At 38.1% G+C, this 14493-nt stretch overlaps 1 protein-coding gene across 2 annotated transcripts in view; it reads left to right on the top strand.

The window, feature by feature from the left end:
- LOC134534030 (uncharacterized) overlaps positions 1–14493 on the top strand; it is a 320338-nt gene that overhangs the window by 258870 nt on the left and 46975 nt on the right. The window lies entirely within an intron of this gene.

The following is a 14493-nucleotide window of genomic DNA, read 5'->3' as shown; positions in this document are numbered from 1 at the left end:
TAAATCATCTACTACCATCATCCTATCAGACAACAAGACCACCATATTGGAAATTCGTAATTGTAATGCTAGAGATTCGGGAAAAAGTTCAAAATTCAATAAATAATTCACTCATTAAAGTAATGATTGATTGGATCGACTTAGGTCCTTGGTTCAATCCCTGGCCGATACAAAACAACTTTAATTTAAAAAAATACTAAAAAAGTGTTAGGTTTGAGAAAATAAAAACACCACAAGTTCTTTTAAAAAAATTTTATTACATAAATTCAATACACTACTACAAGTACAAAAAAAACACTGACAAATTACTAAAGCCTTTTGGATTCCTCGATTCAAACAGTCTTCTTATTGTACGGACTAAGCCTTTTACATGACTTTAAATGTCTATCCGATCCGGTCATCACCGCAGCCAGAGACGGACTGAAGTTCATATCACTTATATAGTCTCATTAGCCGGTACAACACATGAGTCAAATCAATAACCATGTTCATTATACGTCTCGGAGCATTTTTTATAATGACGATGTAAGCTATCGAGACGTGAAATTTGTTTATTGCACTTATTGCACTGAAATTGTATTCTTTGAACATTATAAGAACAACCGCTTCTTTCATGTCTGCGAGCATTTGAGGTGATAGTAAATGATGCACCACAGTATTTGCACTGATGCGAAGTACGCTCTTCATTAATTGAAGTATTCAATGCTGACGAAACTTCAGATGATGGTGGATCAGCACATATCGAAGTCTCCTCCAGTGTTGTCAGAGGCGTTGTCAACGGGATCTGCTCCAAAATCGTCGGCGCTAACGTCATGGTTCCCGTAGTCGATGGTGCATCCTCCATCGAGTTCGACGTTAAAGTCGGTAAAGATGCCATCGAAGTCTCAAGAACAGGCAATTACACGACTTATTCACCAGAAGAAACAAACTAGGTGATCCGTACACCGTCGACGACAGTAACAAACTGAGCGTCCTGCTGTCTAGGACCCGCTTATATACATGCACCGGCTGGAATAATACGCTAGTCAAATCAAGAACAATTTATTATAATACTAGAGTCAAAACAACATTTAAAAAATAGAAGCACCATCAACAAAAAAAAAAGGAAGCACATTTAAAAGCACCATCATCAAAAAGGAAGCACATTTGGAAGCACCATCATCAAAAAGGCAGCACATTTGGAAGCACCAACAACGAAAAGGCTGCACCATCATCAAAAAGGAAGTACATTTGGTAGCACCGACAACGAAAAGGCAGCACATTTGGAAGTACCGTCAACGAAAAGACAGCCCATTTGGAAGCACCGACAACGATAAGACAGCACATTTGGAAACACCGACAACGAAAAGGCAGCACCATCATCGAAAAGGCAGCACATTTGTCATTAGCACCAATATTCATTGGCTCCAATATTCATTGGCTCCATTATTCATTGGTTCCATCAGTCTATTGATTCCATCAGTCTAGTGACTCCATCAGTCATTGGCTCCTACAGTCATAGGCTCCAACTGTCTTTTGTATCATCAAATCCAAATATATTCGGCTAGAATTCTACGTGTCTAAGAGACTATGAGGCCACAAGGCTACGAGTCTTAAAAAATCTAGCTGGTTAAGAGTTATTCATGACCGCGAGACTGCATGACTAAACGAGCGCATGGCTACGAAACTACAGTTCTATGAAGCTACATGGATACAAGTCTACTCGGCTCCAACACGCAATGTACACACAGTACACACAGGAAACGGAATGTACACACAGTACACACAGGAAACTGAACGTACACACAGTACACACACAGGAAACTGAACGTACACACAGTACACACACAGGAAACGGAACGTACACACAGTACACACAGGAAACTGAACGTACACACAGTACACACAGGAAACTGAACGTACACACAGTACACACAGGAAACTGAACGTACACACAGTACACACACAGGAAACGGAACGTACACACAGTACACACACAGGAAACGGAACGTACACACAGTACACACAGGAAACAGAACGCACACACACACACAGGAAACGGAAACGTACACACAGTACACACACAGGAAACTGAACGTACACACAGTACACACAGGAAACAGAACGTACACACAGTACAAACAGGAAACGGAATGTACACACAGTACACACAGGAAACGGAACGTACACGCAATTTACGCAAAGTACACGCAATGTACGCAATGTACGCAATGTACACAATATATATGCAATGTACACACAATGACTACGCTTCGTTCGCGCAGGACAAGCATTTAATGAAAACGAAGCACGTTTGGACGGAAATTCTATAAAACGAAAGCTCATTTAACGAAAAGGAGGCACATTCTCTCGTTCATTCAACTTGGTAGGATACGATCGTCAATGATAAGTTAGGATATAATCTCTCCAACAGTCTATGAATCCAACAGTTTATATTTCCATTAGCCATCGACTCCAACAGTCATTGGCTCCAACAGTCATTGCCTCCAACAGTCATTGGCTCCAACGGCCTTTTGGTTCATCAGCTCCAATGATATTTGGTTAGAATGCTACGACTCTAAGAGACTATGAGACTACAATTCTACGAGTGTACAAGACTCCTCCAACTACCTTCAAGTGTACAAAGCTCCAACTACTTCAGCAGCATTATGTTATAAGATTACATGACTGCTTGTTTACATAGCTACAAGTCAACGAGGCTACTTGGCTACGTAGCTACAAGTATACGAGGCTCCAAGCCATCATGACTACGCGACTACGAGCCATGAGGTAACGAGACTACGTGACTACGGGTATTCAAGCTTACGAGACTGCGAGGCTACAGAGCTACGAAGCTTCTAGAACATACGTTTACGAGACTGCGAGAATACAGGACTACAAGTGTACACGAGTACTTGACTACTTCTTAGCTTCATCAGCTCCAAATGGCTCCAACAGGTCCAACAGCCTCCAAATGCTTAACACAGCTCCAAATGGCTCCAAATGCTCCAAACGGCCTCCAAATGCTTGACAGCTCCAACAGCCTCCAAATGCTTAACACAGCTCCAAATGGCTCCAAATGCTCCAAACGGCCTCCAAATGCTTGACAGCTCCAACGGCCTCCAAATGCTTAACACAGCTCCAAATGGCTCCAAATGCTCCAAACGGCCTCCAAATGCTTGACAGCTCCAAAAGGCTCCAAATGCTTAACACAGCTCCAAATGCTTCAAAAGGCTCCAATTATCGCATCTGTCTTCGTCGACATTTTCTCTTTTGCTCCCACTGCTCCAACAGCATTATGTTATATGATTCCATGGATACTTTGTTACGTAGCTACAGGTCTACGAGGTTCCAATGCATCATGTTTACGAAGCTTCCAGAACACAAGGTTACGAGACTGCGAGGCTACAGGACTACGAAGCTTCCAGGACACGAGGCTACATGGCTACGAGACTACATGACTCTAACTGATTACAATAGCACCACTCAGTGGTGAGAGTTAGGTTATCTAATGCAAAGCAAATTGATGCAAGTAGTTCTGGCTGTCATCAACAGATGTAGCCACGTGTTGCTTGCAGGTGAATATTAATTAGTTATTTTATGTGGGATGCGGGATGCTCACTAACGATCGCAAAAGAAGGAGGGCTTCGCTAGACACCAAGGAGAAGGAAGTTCGTCCATCCTGTTAGTGCTTCTTAGATTTCTCAGAGATTATTTGACTGAATAATGATATATTTTTTTTTTTAAATTTCCACCTGATAAAAATTTACAAGTGCTGATTTATTGGCAGAATTTCAGTAATTAAATGCAACCTTGAATAAAAAATGACATGACTCATTAAGTAAAAAATTCTTCATGCAGAGATCAATTCCTCATCAGTAACCAGAAGCACTCGGAGAAAACCATCAGATGTCTAGTCAGGAATAATCAGGAGGACACGGAGAAAACCATCATAAAATTAGCAAGAATAATCAGCAGCACACGGAGAAAACCAACAAAATATTGACAGGAATAATCAGGAGCACACGGAGAAAACCACCAAAATATTGACAAGAATAATCAGGAGCACACGGAGAAAACCACCAAAATATTGACAAGAATAATCAGGAGCACACGGAGAAAACCGCCGCAAGTTTTCTTTGATATCATAAAATTTCAGGAAAAAATAGTAATAAAAAATTAAAAAAAATAAAAATAAAAAAAATACATAAACAGATTCTGCTAGCTTGTGAACTTCTCATTGTTGAACAAAGATAGAGTTCTAGTACAAGCCAGAATTTTATGTATTTTTTTATTTTATTTTTTTAAATTTTTTATTACTATTTTTTCCTGAAATTTTATGATATCAAAGAAAACTTGCGGCGGTTTTCTCCGTGTGCTCCTGATTATTCTTGTCAATATTTTGGTGGTTTTCTCCGTGTGCTCCTGATTATTCTTGTCAATATTTTGTTGGTTTTCTCCGTGTGCTGCTGATTATTCTTGCTAATTTTATGATGGTTTTCTCCGTGTCCTCCTGATTATTCCTGACTAGACATCTGATGGTTTTCTCCGAGTGCTTCTGGTTACTGATGAGGAATTGATCTCTGCATGAAGAATTTTTTACTTAATGAGTCATGTCATTTTTTATTCAAGGTTGCATTTAATTACTGAAATTCTGCCAATAAATCAGCACTTGTAAATTTTTATCAGGTGGAAATTTAAAAAAAAAAATATATCATTATTCAGTCAAATAATCTCTGAGAAATCTAAGAAGCACTAACAGGATGGACGAACTTCCTTCTCCTTGGTGTCTAGCGAAGCCCTCCTTCTTTTGCGATCGTTAGTGAGCATCCCGCATCCCACATAAAATAACTAATTAATATTCACCTGCAAGCAACACGTGGCTACATCTGTTGATGACAGCCAGAACTACTTGCATCAATTTGCTTTGCATTAGATAACCTAACTCTCACCACTGAGTGGTGCTATTGTAATCAGTTAGAGTCATGTAGTCTCGTAGCCATGTAGCCTCGTGTCCTGGAAGCTTCGTAGTCCTGTAGCCTCGCAGTCTCGTAACCTTGTGTTCTGGAAGCTTCGTAAACATGATGCATTGGAACCTCGTAGACCTGTAGCTACGTAACAAAGTATCCATGGAATCATATAACATAATGCTGTTGGAGCAGTGGGAGCAAAAGAGAAAATGTCGACGAAGACAGATGCGATAATTGGAGCCTTTTGAAGCATTTGGAGCTGTGTTAAGCATTTGGAGCCTTTTGGAGCTGTCAAGCATTTGGAGGCCGTTTGGAGCATTTGGAGCCATTTGGAGCTGTGTTAAGCATTTGGAGGCCGTTGGAGCTGTCAAGCATTTGGAGGCCGTTTGGAGCATTTGGAGCAATTTGGAGCTGTGTTAAGCATTTGGAGGCTGTTGGAGCTGTCAAGCATTTGGAGGCCGTTTGGAGCATTTGGAGCCATTTGGAGCTGTGTTAAGCATTTGGAGGCTGTTGGACCTGTTGGAGCCATTTGGAGCTGATGAAGCTAAGAAGTAGTCAAGTACTCGTGTACACTTGTAGTCCTGTATTCTCGCAGTCTCGTAAACGTATGTTCTAGAAGCTTCGTAGCTCTGTAGCCTCGCAGTCTCGTAAGCTTGAATACCCGTAGTCACGTAGTCTCGTTACCTCATGGCTCGTAGTCGCGTAGTCATGATGGCTTGGAGCCTCGTATACTTGTAGCTACGTAGCCAAGTAGCCTCGTTGACTTGTAGCTATGTAAACAAGCAGTCATGTAATCTTATAACATAATGCTGCTGAAGTAGTTGGAGCTTTGTACACTTGAAGGTAGTTGGAGGAGTCTTGTACACTCGTAGAATTGTAGTCTCATAGTCTCTTAGAGTCGTAGCATTCTAACCAAATATCATTGGAGCTGATGAACCAAAAGGCCGTTGGAGCCAATGACTGTTGGAGGCAATGACTGTTGGAGCCAATGACTGTTGGAGTCGATGGCTAATGGAAATATAAACTGTTGGATTCATAGACTGTTGGAGAGATTATATCCTAACTTATCATTGACGATCGTATCCTACCAAGTTGAATGAACGAGAGAATGTGCCTCCTTTTCGTTAAATGAGCTTTCGTTTTATAGAATTTCCGTCCAAACGTGCTTCGTTTTCATTAAATGCTTGTCCTGCGCGAACGAAGCGTAGTCATTGTGTGTACATTGCATATATATTGTGTACATTGCGTACATTGCGTACATTGCGTGTACTTTGCGTAAATTGCGTGTACGTTCCGTTTCCTGTGTGTACTGTGTGTACATTCCGTTTCCTGTTTGTACTGTGTGTACGTTCTGTTTCCTGTGTGTACTGTGTGTACGTTCAGTTTCCTGTGTGTGTACTGTGTGTACGTTTCCGTTTCCTGTGTGTGTGTGTGCGTTCTGTTTCCTGTGTGTACTGTGTGTACGTTCCGTTTCCTGTGTGTGTACTGTGTGTACGTTCCGTTTCCTGTGTGTGTACTGTGTGTACGTTCAGTTTCCTGTGTGTACTGTGTGTACGTTCAGTTTCCTGTGTGTACTGTGTGTACGTTCAGTTTCCTGTGTGTACTGTGTGTACGTTCCGTTTCCTGTGTGTGTACTGTGTGTACGTTCAGTTTCCTGTGTGTGTACTGTGTGTACGTTCAGTTTCCTGTGTGTACTGTGTGTACATTCCGTTTCCTGTGTGTACTGTGTGTACATTGCGTGTTGGAGCCGAGTAGACTTGTATCCATGTAGCTTCATAGAACTGTAGTTTCGTAGCCATGCGCTCGTTTAGTCATGCAGTCTCGCGGTCATGAATAACTCTTAACCAGCTAGATTTTTTAAGACTCGTAGCCTTGTGGCCTCATAGTCTCTTAGACACGTAGAATTCTAGCCGAATATATTTGGATTTTATGATACAAAAGACAGTTGGAGCCTATGACTGTAGGAGCCAATGACTGATGGAGTCACTAGACTGATGGAATCAATAGACTGATGGAACCAATGAATAATGGAGCCAATGAATATTGGAGCCAATGAATATTGGTGCTAATGACAAATGTGCTGCCTTTTCGATGATGGTGCTGCCTTTTCGTTGTCGGTGTTTCCAAATGTGCTGTCTTATCGTTGTCGGTGCTTCCAAATGGGCTGTCTTTTCGTTGACGGTACTTCCAAATGTGCTGCCTTTTCGTTGTCGGTGCTACCAAATGTACTTCCTTTTTGATGATGGTGCAGCCTTTTCGTTGTTGGTGCTTCCAAATGTGCTGCCTTTTTGATGATGGTGCTTCCAAATGTGCTTCCTTTTTGATGATGGTGCTTTTAAATGTGCTTCCTTTTTTTTTGTTGATGGTGCTTCTATTTTTTTAATGTTGTTTTGACTCTAGTATTATAATAAATTGTTCTTGATTTGACTAGCGTATTATTCCAGCCGGTGCATGTATATAAGCGGGTCCTAGACAGCAGGACGCTCAGTTTGTTACTGTCGTCGACGGTGTACGGATCACCTAGTTTGTTTCTTCTGGTGAATAAGTCGTGTAATTGCCTGTTCTTGAGACTTCGATGGCATCTTTACCGACTTTAACGTCGAACTCGATGGAGGATGCACCATCGACTACGGGAACCATGACGTTAGCGCCGACGATTTTGGAGCAGATCCCGTTGACAACGCCTCTGACAACACTGGAGGAGACTTCGATATGTGCTGATCCACCATCATCTGAAGTTTCGTCAGCATTGAATACTTCAATTAATGAAGAGCGTACTTCGCATCAGTGCAAATACTGTGGTGCATCATTTACTATCACCTCAAATGCTCGCAGACATGAAAGAAGCGGTTGTTCTTATAATGTTCAAAGAATACAATTTCAGTGCAATAAGTGCAATAAACTAATTTCACGTCTCGATAGCTTACATCGTCATTATAAAAAATGCTCCGAGACGTATAATGAACATGGTTATTGATTTGACTCATGTGTTGTACCTGCTAATGAGACTATATAAGTGATATGAACTTCAGTCCGTCTCTGGCTGCGGTGATGACCGGATCGGATAGACATTTAAAGTCATGTAAAAGGCTTAGTCCGTACAATAAGAAGACTGTTTGAATCGAGGAATCCAAAAGGCTTTAGTAATTTGTCAGTGTTTTTTTTTGTACTTGTAGTAGTGTATTGAATTTATGTAATAAAATTTTTTTAAAAGAACTTGTGGTGTTTTTATTTTCTCAAACCTAACACTTTTTTAGTATTTTTTTAAATTAAAGTTGTTTTGTATCGGCCAGGGATTGAACCAAGGACCTAAGTCGATCCAATCAATCATTACTTTAATGAGTGAATTATTTATTGAATTTTGAACTTTTTCCCGAATCTCTAGCATTACAATTACGAATTTCCAATATGGTGGTCTTGTTGTCTGATAGGATGATGGTAGTAGATGATTTAAAGTCTCTTTACGAATGTTGAACATGGTTTATTGAAATTATTATTTTTTACATAAAATTAAACATTATTGCATCGATCGGGTATCGAACCGAGGACAGGAATCGATCGAATCAATATGTAAGTTAATGAGTGATTTATTTGATGAATTTTGGATTTTTTCCCGAATTTCTAGCTAAATAATTACGGATTTTCAAGATGGCGGCCAAATTTCAAGATGGTGGGTGTCACAGTACTAAATGATTACTGCACTCTAGCGGATAAGAACTAAACTAACATGGCGTCAGCGCACTCTCGCCGACGAAAACAAGATGGTGGTCTCCAGCAACGAAGACAAGATGGCGGACATGACGTCATACTAGGTGACGATATATGTGCTTTAAAAAAGTGGTGGGAGTCAGTCTGCTAGCACCCACCTAGGGGGAAGGATCATTCGTCATTTTTAATTTTTTCGCCCTCACCGGGTTTGAACCGAGGACTCCGAACTCCGTGTCGTTAATGTATGATTTTTATAAATATTTTATTAAAATTTTATTATTTGAATTTTTTTATAATTTTTAAAAAATTTTTCGTTAAATTCGGATAATAAATAAAAAAGTTAAAGATGGCGGCCGTAACGAAAATTGCAACGGTGACGTCATAATTCAAAATGGCGGATAACACATCGCCGGAATTTTCGAGAAAACAAAATGACGTCATCCAAAATGGCGGATCCAAGATGGCGGATCCAAAATGGCCGCCGGGGTCAAGGTCAAGGTCAAAGGTCAAGGTCACAACCATCCAAGATGGCCGCCGTGACGTCACAATCCAATATGGCGGACACCGGCACCGGCACCACACCCAGAACCCGTGCGCCCGGAAATACTTTCCTATACTACTTATGCTCAATAATTCTGTGGATGCATATACGTTAGCTCAGTGTAATTTATAGAACCAGCATTTGTTTTATTAAGCACAGACGCTTACATATTCTTTCTTTAAATACAGTGGTAACCAATAACTTCTTCCCTGCAATATTTAACGAATTAATGTTTTTTACTCACGTTTTCATACTAAAATAATACCTCCAGACCAAAAGTCTAGCGCCGTTAATTAAACCACTTAATCTTCATTAAATAAAAATATACACAACTTAAACGCTGAACTTAACTTCCTCATGGTGTGATGGAGTCCTATTTTCGTAATTACGTGAACAAAATATAGGCTGTTTTGCCACCAATTTCTGTCAATACTCTATGTGAAAATCTACAACGTAAAAACAAAATTGATGTTTTTAAGTATGAGTAATCGTCAAGTTATCAACTATGAACCCGTCCTTAGCAATTCACGTAACGTGATATTTGCCGCATTATAGCTATGTTTAAATTCGAAGGAATCCTTTTATTTACTCTTTGGTTTTTTTAAAACTAATTTGTTCGAAAATGTAGGGTTACCGTAGACACAGCATCATTTTCCAAACTTGCAAGCGGAAAGTGGGTTCGAAAATTGGCTTCAGAGGTCGGTCATGTTAAAATGGGTACATAAATTATAGCTCTTTCTTGTTTTTCTGGCTAGTTATGCTGTTAGATGTTTTGTGTTTAATTATGAACGTGCTACTGCAATTTAAGAAAACCTTCGGTTGCTAGAGTTTTTTTTATTTCGCCTTTTACGGATTCTATAGAATGAACGCAAGTTTTTTTTTGTACTTATACTTAAGGATCTTCGAAACGGCAATTGCCAAACATAAACAAAAATTGAAAATATTGAAAACTATTCTAAACATCATAATATTTAAATAAACAATTTCGTTAAGACAAATAAAAAATAAACATTGTAACTAAGATTTTTGTATAACATTTCTGCCCTGCATTTAGATAGGTACGCATTTAATGTTAGAAAAACCACCGTTCTAAAAAAACATGCATATGTATAAAATACTCTCCTTTAAAGCCGCGCATAGCTACTGACCTTGGAGAGACCCTGGACATGAGTTAAATTTATAGAAGTGATATTTGACATCATGGCATGAGTTGTATACTGAAACTTTGAAATCTTACAATAATAAATCACATAGTGTTTCAGATACTGTATTTGTTTTTGTACAATGGTTGTTTGGGAAATTCACCTGAAATATTTTGGGATGTTATTCCTAATGAAAATTTATGTAGATTTTATGAAAGCCACTTAGAGCCAATCTCAGTTCCTAAAGCTGGTTTGAATATATAAAATCAGTTATGGAAATTGAATGTGTGCTAAATATTGAAAACTATTTGAAATTAAACTACAAATCCGAGGACAGTGTATTATGCCAGAGAGATATTAACCCTTTTGCAAAATTTAATTATTCCCCTTCCCTTGCATAAAATCGATAGGGGTATCACCCTCCAAATGCTTACCAAATATATACGTTTCAATGTTGTGGATATGTTATGCTGTTGTTTTTAGACTAATGATACAATTAACAAAAAAAAAAAACCTCCTTGTTGAATTTCCCAGGGAACAATGCAAATTTTTTAGTGGAAATGATTTAACGCCTGACACAAAGACAATATTTCCTGCACGCAAAGGTGAAGGCAATATTTCTTGTACGAAAAAGGTAAACGCAATATTTTCAGGGGGATTAGCACACCGACTGATGGTCACCAGGAGAAAACCGGGAACAAACAAAATCACAGAAATAAAGTTATAGCTATTTCTAACACGTCAATTGCAGGGGGGGGGGGGGATGGAAATCCGAAACACGCCATCCTGGTTTCAAATATATTGGATGGTACAAAAAATACATGCAATGAGATAGGGCCAATCCCTTTAAATGTGATGAATGTGAGAGGTAATTATTAAAAGTTTGATCATACGGTGAAGAACGCGGAAGAATAAAACACTATTCCTGGAATTGTGTTGTTATTTTAGATAGTTATAAATATTTTGCACAGATTCCATTCACGAAACTAATTTTCAAGGGTGAATAAAATCTTCGGGAATTGAAACAGTTTCTAGGTAGCTCGTATAAAGTCTACCTCAATCACCACAAGGAATTATCTTTAGAAATGATTCAGTTAATTTTCTGAACAATGTGTAATTTATAAAACTATAGCTCCTGATGTCAAGTAGGCCTACATATTACAAGGGAGAAAAAAAGTCAATTTTTTATAAAGAGAACTATAAATTAAAAGTTTAAACTTTAATGCGAATAAAATACTTACTAATCTCGATTTAAGATATTGACATACATTTAAGGTGAATAGATAAAAAATCATTAGTGATATTTAAAGTGATGGTTTCTCAATTTTTAGTCGGACTTCACATTTGCGGCGTAGTTCGAAAGCAATAATTACTCTGTAGATTGCGCTGCAATTTGAAGTGTGGAGTGCTTTCTAAACACAGAGTCCTTGGGAATGCCGCGGTATGTGAGGTTGTAAGTAATCAGTGTAATCATCTAGAGTTAATTTAGCGGCATTCGAATTACCAGAATGAGAAACGCTCTTTGATCGAAGTTTCACATGAATGTCCCGTGTGTCCATTTTTGGGCACAGAAGTAAGAATGAGCTAGTATAGACACCGAAATGGACATAGAATCCCACAGCTTCTGTGCGCAATAAGCTGGTTTTATGTTTTCATTTTAATCAAAACCGAGAAACTTATCTTATAATTATTTTATTTCAGACTTTTTTTTTTTACCTTAAATAGTAGTCAGAAAATTCACTTATTTGTTCTAACGAAGGCCTTGAAAATTTATCTTCCAATGCCAAAGATGACTCATGAATTAATTCGCTGAAATGTCTTAAATCCCTACAGAAAATACATCGTGGACAACTTGAGTAATTTATTTTCAACACCATGCATTGCCACTTGTCACAAAAAAATACCTTAACAGAGAAGTTAATGTAAATACGATCACCACTGTAAGATGATACTCAAAAATTATGTAATTTATTTTATAAATAATCAAAGAAAGTTATGTTTGGATTGAAATATCTGAGTTTAACAGCCTGTTTTTTATACATTCATAGAAACGTAATTCTAAAACGTCTAAACATAAGATTTACATTTTCATAATGTCGTTAATTTTCCACACACGTAAACAAGCTTCAGTGTACGTGTACTAGGTTTATAAATGTCACCCAACTGTTTCGCTGTTGAAATGGGAGGTTAAAAATTTCTAGGATCCATGTCGTACACGACTTGCTAGTAAGTTATTAAGTAAGTAGCGAAATAGATTCGCTTAAACATTCATGAATTGAGGCGATTGGGCACCAACATCACAGGTCCGTTTTACAAAATGTCTGCTATTGTAAAAATGATAAGCTCTTATAATCACAAGCTGTTACGAACATGCGTTTCACATAGAATTTTTTAAAGCTGTCACCAAGTAGGTAAATGTTTTTGTTGTGTGTTAACAAGTATTGTAGTTTTTACACTTACTAACAATATTAGGCATTACTGTTCCAGTAACAGCTAACAAGCATGATAGCACAGAGTGAAGTCAAATTGTTGAATATTCGATTATAATTTCCGTTATTTCTAAAAAAAAAAATGCTTTAATCAAACATTAGCTTAAAAATTTTAATTATGCGCAAATTTTTGTAAAAAAAATCAGTATTATCTCGAAAAACGTATTTAATATATGTATGCAAAAATAACCATAGCCAATACGTGTTGCGGCTGTCTAAATAAATTATGGGATCTGTTTACTTAATAATCGGCTCGTGTGACTGGAAAGTCTGCCGACCCCTGACCGGGGAGATGGATGAGTGGGGGGCTCGATGGCCGTGCTCGTGTGGCGAGGGTCGCTGGTTCGATCCTCAAAATCCGTGATTCACCTGCGCCGAGTCGGCTGGGCAGGGGGCCTATTTCTGTGCTTTTACAGAGGATTACTTCGGAAACCAGTTGCCGAGAAAGAGGGTTTTAATACTGCAAGGAAGATACTGTAACTTTGTACAATACATAGCAATGGTTATTTTTGCATGTATAAACTACGTTTTTCGAGATAATACCTAATGTTTCCTACGAAAATTGACGCATATTTTTTTTTAAAAATTCAGGTTTCTTTAGAGCATATTTTTTTAAACAATGGGAAAGACAATCGAATATTCAACAATTTGACTTTACTTAGTTGAATCGTTGCTAATTATGTTCGCAGTTAATACTGGAAAACTATTCATGAATTACAGTCCACGGAGGTGCAATTGTACAAGTTAGAAATCTACAAAAACAAGGCACAAGTGTTTCATTAGGAATTGTTACATGTGTAAAATTAAAAGTAGGGTACGATTAAACAATTTTGCACAATTTCTATCTGTTTTTATACCCATAACCTAAACACGGCGTGCTGGGAAGACATTTGTTATTAAATTGGGTAGGTTTGTTTGAAATGTCTTTGAATCTATGTGCAAGGTATTTTTTTTTTTTTTGAAAATCAAAACAAAAAAAAAATATTCATGTAAAATCACAGATATTCTAAAATTTATACATTGACATGTAAAAAAACGATATCACTACAAAAATAGTGTTTGCATTAATACTGGGTTTCGGATTCTCACCCGAGAATTTATGCTTTGTGTGGTCCCAGTACCTCCAGTAGTTAAAGTTATTTGCAAACCGTTCTTTGAATAACTAGCCATTATTAACTGACCACATAATTAAGCATAATAATACGAAATAAAGTCTAATTTTTTGAATATTCGATTACCTTCTGCATGGTTAAAAAAAAAAAATTATACTTGAATGAAAATGAATGAAAAGTTTGACTTCGACGTTCAACCACTCTCGTAACAAAAGAGATTCCAGTGGGGAGGAACTCCACCGTGTTGCCAAATAAAGTTTATAGGTTCACCTTCTACTATCTGGGGGAAGAGTCATTCTTTTAGCATAGGTGGCGCTGCAAGCGAGAAAACAGCAAAGCAGTACTCGCGCGCGGGCTTGTCATAAATACTGATTTTAATAGATACTCCTAAACAAGAAACAATTTTGAGCGACGCATGAATACACAGGTATTGTGATGAAAATTAAAAAAAAAAAATTCGATATCTCCTAAAGTATTTTGAATTTCTAATCTCCGCCGGTTTTAATGAAAAGAGGAAGTGAAAGAGCATATAATAAAAGTATTTTCAGATTT

The sequence above is a fragment of the Bacillus rossius genome, chromosome 7 (genome assembly GCF_032445375.1).
Source record: "Bacillus rossius redtenbacheri isolate Brsri chromosome 7, Brsri_v3, whole genome shotgun sequence".
NCBI classification, from domain to species: Eukaryota; Metazoa; Arthropoda; class Insecta; order Phasmatodea; family Bacillidae; genus Bacillus; species Bacillus rossius.
This window is presented reverse-complemented; position numbering and strand designations above follow the sequence as displayed.